This window comes from Portunus trituberculatus, chromosome 27 (genome assembly GCF_017591435.1).
Source record: "Portunus trituberculatus isolate SZX2019 chromosome 27, ASM1759143v1, whole genome shotgun sequence".
Classification (NCBI taxonomy): domain Eukaryota; kingdom Metazoa; phylum Arthropoda; class Malacostraca; order Decapoda; family Portunidae; genus Portunus; species Portunus trituberculatus.
The window spans coordinates 16,492,402-16,499,901 of record NC_059281.1 but is presented as its reverse complement, the minus strand read 5'-3'; the positions used below and the strand labels follow the sequence as shown (position 1 = coordinate 16,499,901).

The following is a 7,500-nucleotide window of genomic DNA, read 5'->3' as shown; positions in this document are numbered from 1 at the left end:
GAGGAATTAACATTAATTAGCACTCATCACCACCACTACTGGGATGCAAGGGTCTCTTAAACTTTCCAGAAAGACATACGTTGAAACGACATGAAAAGAATTTCTCTCCGGCAATCGACAAAAGCCAGAAAGTTATATTGGCACAAGTGTTCCTCTACTTTTTCCGTGTTGCCTAATTCAATGCCTCGCTGGGTACAAATGAGAGGAAAAGCGGCCAGACTGGTTTTGTGTGAGGCAATACTTGTTGGCCACGCACCCCTCATTGCTAATCAGGCTCCAAGGGAAGGTTTTTTTTATTGCACAAACTGAGAATAACCAAGGGACATTACACAAATTAGATGGAAAGTGTGTTAAACTGATCGTCCCAAAAAGAATAAAGGAAAAGAATCCGAAAATCCGAGAAAGGTAAGTCGACTTAGTTCCGAGTTGTCTTAGAATTCGCCTCTTAAAGGAGTGGAAGTTGCAGGACAGTGGCGGTGGCCGAGGAGTGCACACCCTCCACTCTTTACCGGATTACCATTACGCGCGATGGCCTGCCTAAGCTTGATTATCTCTCTGCACAGTCTGTAATTCAAGTGTGACCTTCGTAGTAATGTCTGAGGCGTGTTGCGACTTGCGCTTTATTCTCTTTTACTCTTTCCCTTTAACCTGTGACCTTCCTCACTAATCCCTCCAGCCGCCCACTCCCTCGTCACCCACTAACTCATTCATCCCCTCGCCACCCACCAGTCCACCTCTCACTGTCTCACCACCTGCCATCCACTCAGCAACGCTCCGCTTAGTCAGCCACTTATCCAGCGAGTCAGCCATTCAAACAGCCACCAACTAATCAATTCATCCAGCCAGCCAGTCAGCCAGCCAAATAGCCACCCTACCAGAAAAAATCCGCTAAGCTGTCAAATCCTCCAGTCAGCTAGTCAGTGAGATAAGTCCGCCAACCAGAGAGCCAGTCAGCCACATAGCAAACCAACCAGCGATTTACGAGCAATTCAGCCGTTTCCACAGCCAGCACCTCAGCCGGCCAGCTAATCATTAAGTCAGCCAAACAGTTAAACAGCCAGTAGATTAAGCAGCAAACCCGCCATTTATCCTACCAGCCAAACTGCCACCCACCGTACCAGACATTTATCCTGGCAGCCAGCCTGTCAGCTAGCCAGCCAGCCATTTCGTTTGTCAGCCAGCCGGCCAGCAAGCCAGCCTCAGCTTGCTTAACTCACGCTTGGATTGTTTAAGGTTTCATTCTCTTCCCAAAATTGGCCATGGAAGCGTGTTTTGTTTTTATGCATTAATAGTTGAGCGCACGATATTAAGGTCACATTTTCTCTCAAGCAGAAGCGAACTGCAAGCTCACGATTCACATACCGCCGAGGGAAACAACTTTAAGAAACTCCGGCCACTGCTCGCTTCATGCTGTATATCACGACTCATTCTCTCTCCAAAGGTTTACATAATGCATACCTCAAAATAAACATAATTTTTTTGTGCCTAGTAATTACCTGGAGCAAAAATGCATAATATTTTTTTTTTTCATCTATGTAAATACCAAGTCCAGTGTTGGTAGAAAAAACATAAAGACAAAGTCAGGACGAAATACCAGGCGGGAAAAAACAGAGAAAAATGAACGACAAAACAAAAATTTGACGATTTCCAGAATGTAATTTAGAAAATAAACTCAAAATATACATACACACACACACACACACACACACACACACACACACACACACACACACACACACACACACACACACACATATATATATATATATATATATATATATATATATATATATATATATATATATATATATATATATATATATATATACACACACACACACACACACACACACACACACACACACACACACACACACACACACACACACACACACACACACACACACACACACACACACACACACACACACACACACACACACACACACACACACACACATATATATATATATTCTCTTTTAAAGAAGTTCATTCATCACAGCAAAAATCCTCAGCTAAATAATGATTAAACAAGTCAATAAGTGAGTAAATTATCTTTACATTCTTTACATTGGTCGATGAATCAGTGAATTACAAAGTTCTCATCAGTGACATAAGAAACAAGAAAATGTTTGTGTTTCTCTTGAACTATCGCACATGTTTATGGAATCAGTTCCCTGACTTAAAAATTCTCCCTCGTTATTGGACATCGCTCGTGTTTGTTTGTCTGCCCAATTGACTCATGCACTGCAAACAAACAAACAAACAAACAAACAAACACGAATCTTACGGTCAATGTGTTTGTGTGTGTGTGTGTGTGTGTGTGTGTGTGTGTGTGTGTGTGTGTGTGTGTGTGTGTGTGTGTGTGCGCACACATAGTTTAATGTGTATTTGCGTACATGCGCGTGTGTGTATGCGTGCCTGGCTGTGCGTCCCTGTTATCCATGGCACACTTTCCCACACAATCGCGAGTCAGTCCGTAACACTTGCCTTGTAGTGTTTTCCGTCACAACCACCACCCACTGACACACGTGACGGCCATTCCCGACACCCGCCACCGACCAGCGTGCACACAACTACTGGGAATCGAACTGGGTCACATTAGCATCTGACACCAGTGTGCCATTATCTCCTCTCAAGGTGTCACTCCGATCAATGGTAGGCTGCCTCACTTACACCAGGTGCACACACACACACACACACACACACACACACACACACACACACACACACACACACACACACACACACACGATAAAGCTACGCAAGGACGGGCTTCGCGGATGGCTGAGTGTGATGGCGGCGCTGCTCCCGTGTAGGATGGGTAGGGACTCTCTCTCTCTCTCTCTCTCTCTCTCTCTCTCTCTCTCTCTCTCTCTCTCTCTCTCTCTGTCATTATGTAAGTCATTAACAGCACGTGAATGCTTCCCTCCCTTCCATTCACCCATGTAAACCTAAATCCAACCACAATTTTTTCCTGCAAATTTTAATGCAATTTTCGAGTGAAATTCTAAATCAGTTTGTATTTACTCATTCCTAATGCACTTAAATGTGTGTTTTCTGAGCGCTGCACTGGCAAGTGTATACTGGTTTATGCTAAATCATCAATATTTGTTTTTACTACTACTACTACCACTAGTACTGCTTCTACTACTGCTAATACTGCTACCACTACAATCACTACTAATACTACTACTAATACAACTACTACTATTACTATTACTACAACTACTATTTCACTACTACAACAGCTACCATCATTATCAATGACTGCATGCGCGCACGCTCACGCACGCACACACACACACACACACACACACACACACACACACACACACACACACACACACACACACACACACACACACACGTCTAACGATGAGGCACGACTTTCATCTTGCCAGACTCGATAATAAGAAGTGGTACACACAATTTTCATTAGGTGAAGTGAGCAGCGGCATCATCGGAGGGACAAAATGGCCTCTGCGTCACTGTAACATTAAACCATAATCTAAAATCATCGTGCACTTTTTGGGGAAACGAACTACTTTTCCTCTCCTACTTTCCCTTCCATGCAAATGCAGGTCACAAATTAATTCCAGCGTGATAACATACTCTCTTGAATCAGACGCAAAGAACCCAATCTAAGGCAATATTCCATAATACTTTTCTTTATTCCCCGCGGCAGTATTTCAGGCGCAGTAAGCGGGGCGATATTCATGCAAGGTAACGTTTAGGGTTTACAATATTGACCAAATTTCGTCGATACGAGCAGAACAATGCCCCGCCACCGCTCAGGCGCGACAACGACCATCACAAGCCGAAAAAATGACTGAAAAAGACGTAGTTAACAAGAGAGAGAGAGAGAGAGAGAGAGAGAGAGAGAGAGAGAGAGAGTAAATAGAGGCAGCCAAAAACTTTAGTGACGACGTGTTCCACCACAGGCAAAAAGAGTCACTTGCTTGCTACTGCTGCTGCTAAAACACACACTGGACTAAGGCAACTTAACATGGATTATCTGAATCTCTCTCTCTCTCTCTCTCTCTCTCTCTCTCTCTCTCTCTCTCTCTCTCTCTCTCTCTCTCTCTTGGCCTGTTGCTTTTACTGGCCATTTTCCAAGTTCCACGGGATTTACCATTTTAAGTGAGACAGTGTGTGAATGCTTTTGGTGAGACACACACACACACACACACACACACACACACACACACACACACACACACACACACACACACACACACACAACACACACACACACACAAAAGCTCCTAGTGGATAAGCTGTCCAGGCTGCATTCGAATGTGTGTCTATCTGTCTGTCTGACTGTTTGTTTACCTGCATGTTTCTTTATGTACCTTTCTGCTTGCCTAACTCCATACTCTCTCTCTCTCTCTCTCTCTCTCTCTCTCTCTCTCTCTCTCTCTCTCTCTCTCTCTCTCTCTCTCTCTCTCTCTCTCTCTCTCTCTCTCTCTCTCTCTCTCTCTCTCTCTCTCTCTCACACACACACACACACACACACACACACACACACACACACACACACACACACACACACACACACATAACTGTAACACTTCACCATCACCATCTCAACCATTCCACAGCACACACCATCCCCTCTTCCCATTTTCTCCCACCCATTTACCAAGAAGTTCCCTCTCACCAAGCACCATCGCCCCTTCACCCACCCATCCCAACCCCAAAAGCCCTGCCACCTGCTCCACTAACCCTCACCCCGCCCCCGCCACCACCTCCTCCTCTGCTCACGACACAGATCAAACCCACAAGTTATTGAGGATGAGGGACGTCCGGAGTTTCAATCTTCTTATGGTTTAATCCAAATCCTTTCGTCTCTCTCGCCCTCCCCGAGTGACTGTCCGCGATACCCAAGATCAGAGGAGTATACGTAGGAAAGTTTGATTTATTAGTGGGGAAAATGCGTAGAAAATGATGTGACGCACTGAAGTTGTTACGTGGTGTTAATTCCCGTGATGTTTTAATGGCTAATCTCATTGGCACGGCTTGTAATGTGAGGTATGAATTCATGTTTTGCAGCGACCAACTGTTAATCTCAGTTTTATTAGGATGAGTGTAGCCTCACTCTTTTTTTCTACTATTTTTTTTTTTTTTCCTTTCTCCCTCGCTATTGGATTCCACAGGTGAAGGCAAGGTTGGCCAAGAGGAAACGAAACAAATAAGGTCGAGAAACACGGCTCTGAATTTTTTTTCCTTCTTTCCTTTACTTTTTCTCTCTCTCTCTCTCTCTCTCTCTCTCTCTCTCTCTCTCTCTCTCTCTCTCTCTCTCTCTCTCTCTCTCTCTCTCTCTCTCTCTCTTGCTCGCTTTTGCACACACTCACCATTTTCTAGGCACACAAAATGCTTCTCTCCTCCCCTTCCTTCCCCACCCACCCTCCTTTCTCTTCCTTTTCCTCCTCTCCCTCGTCGTCTTCCTCCTCCTTTACTCTTCGTGCACCAGTGGTAGCATTGTGTTAAATGACCCGCCGGCAGATAACTGATAAGACAGCGAAGAGGTTGTTCATATCCCTGCCTGCTGCTATTATTGCTACTACTACTACTACTATCGCCACCACCACTACTCCTGCTGCTATCGTCGCCACTATCATTACTGCTACTTTGGTTGGATGAATGTTTGGGCTCTAGATGATGAGAGGAAGGACAGTCTTGACAGCTTCTTTCGTGGTGCTAATTACTACTACTACGACTACTAATGCTACTTTGTCACTGGAGCTACAATCACAGCTGCTCCTGTACTGTATAAGTCACTATTATCAACGGTACTTAAATATTTCCACTACACTCCCGAGAAAAATAAATGAAGCAAAACTAACACAAAAAATGCAATGTCACACAAACGCGGTCCAGAAAGTGAGTCGAGTTAAGTCATATTCATCCAGTGCAACCTAACTCCATTTTTTTTTTCACTTCATGAATATCCAGAGAGAGAGAGAGAGAGAGAGAGAGAGAGAGAGAGAGAGAGAGAGAGAGAGAGAGAGAGAGAGAGAGTCATTGTGTGTGCTTTCTACCGCAAACTCTCGTGTGGTCCCAGAGGTAAGGAAGGAGAAACGAGGAAAGGAGAGCAACTAAAAAAGGAGAGAGTGGAAGCAGGAGAGTTTGAAAGGATGAGTTCAGGAGAATGAGACGAGAAGAGAGAGAGAGAGAGAGAGAGAGAGAGAGAGAGAGAGAGAGAGAGAGAGAGAGAGAGAGAGAGAGAGAGAGAGAGAGAGAGAGAGAGAGAGAGAGAGAGAGAGAGAGAGAGAGAGAGAGAGAGAGAGAGAGAGAGAGAGAGAGAGAGAGAGAGAGAGGCAAACAGATAGATAGCAAAACAAACAGGCAGACAGGTAGACAGAAAGACAAAATGACTGACTTACTAATTGACTGACAAAATATACAAACAGAAATAGGAGGAAAATGAGGACTAACAGAGAGAAAAGAGACAGACTAAGACATAGAGACACAGAGAGAGAGAGAGAGAGAGAGAGAGAGAGAGAGAGAGAGAGAGAGAGAGAGAGAGAGAGAGAGAGAGAGAGAGAGAGAGAGAGAGAGCACTTTAAACACGAGAGAAAGGACTGAGGAACTGAATGAAAGCGTTGATAAGCAGACGAGTGAAACCTGCAGAGGGACACAGAATGAAAAGAAAGAAGGAAAGAAGCTGGGAGGGGCGTGTTCTCCTCTTGTTAAAGTTGCTGACATTTCCTAGGGCGAGGCAGGTGGGTGATGAACACCTTAAAATGTGGGTTAGCTGGAACTGGGGAGGAAAGCTGAACTGCAGCGGGCGGGGCGGGACAGAGAGGGTCAGGACAGGCGGGGCAGGGTGGGGCTGGGCTGGAAGAGAACCCGGGCAGTGTTGGAGGGAGTAGTACTGGCGATCAATACTTGGTGTAATGAGATACCCACCGAAGTTAAACAACAATACCTTACATGATCGTGTGTGTGTGTGTGTGTGTGTGTGTGTGTGTGTGTGTGTGTGTGTGTGTGTGTGTGTGTGTGTGTGTGAGAGAGAGAGAGAGAGAGAGAGAGAGAGAGAGAGAGAGAGAGAGAGAGAGAGAGAGAGAGAGAGAGAGAGAGAGAGAGAGAGAGAGAGAGAGAGAGAGAGTTACATAGACCAGACAGAGAAGCCAGACAGAAAAAATATACAGAAACAGATAGACTGAAATAGATGAGGACACACACACACACACACACACACACACACACACACACACACACACACACACACACACACACACACACACACACATTCAACAACAATACAAAGGATGCGCATAAATAAATATATACATATTTACGTATTAGTGCTTTGTATGTACATGCTGGCAAACAATATTTATTTTCCAAGCACACAACACATTTGCTACGTGTGTGTGTGTGTGTGTGTGTGTGTGTGTGTGTGTGTGTGTGTGTGTGTGTGTGTGTGTGTGTGTGTGTGTGTGTGTGTGTGTGTGTGTGTGTGTGTGTGTGTGTGTGTTATGTGAACAGGGA

At 44.8% G+C, this 7,500-nt stretch overlaps 1 protein-coding gene across 5 annotated transcripts in view; it reads right to left on the bottom strand.

The window, feature by feature from the left end:
• Positions 1-7,500, bottom strand: part of LOC123509506 (nephrin-like) — a 213,852-nt gene that overhangs the window by 128,024 nt on the left and 78,328 nt on the right. The window lies entirely within an intron of this gene.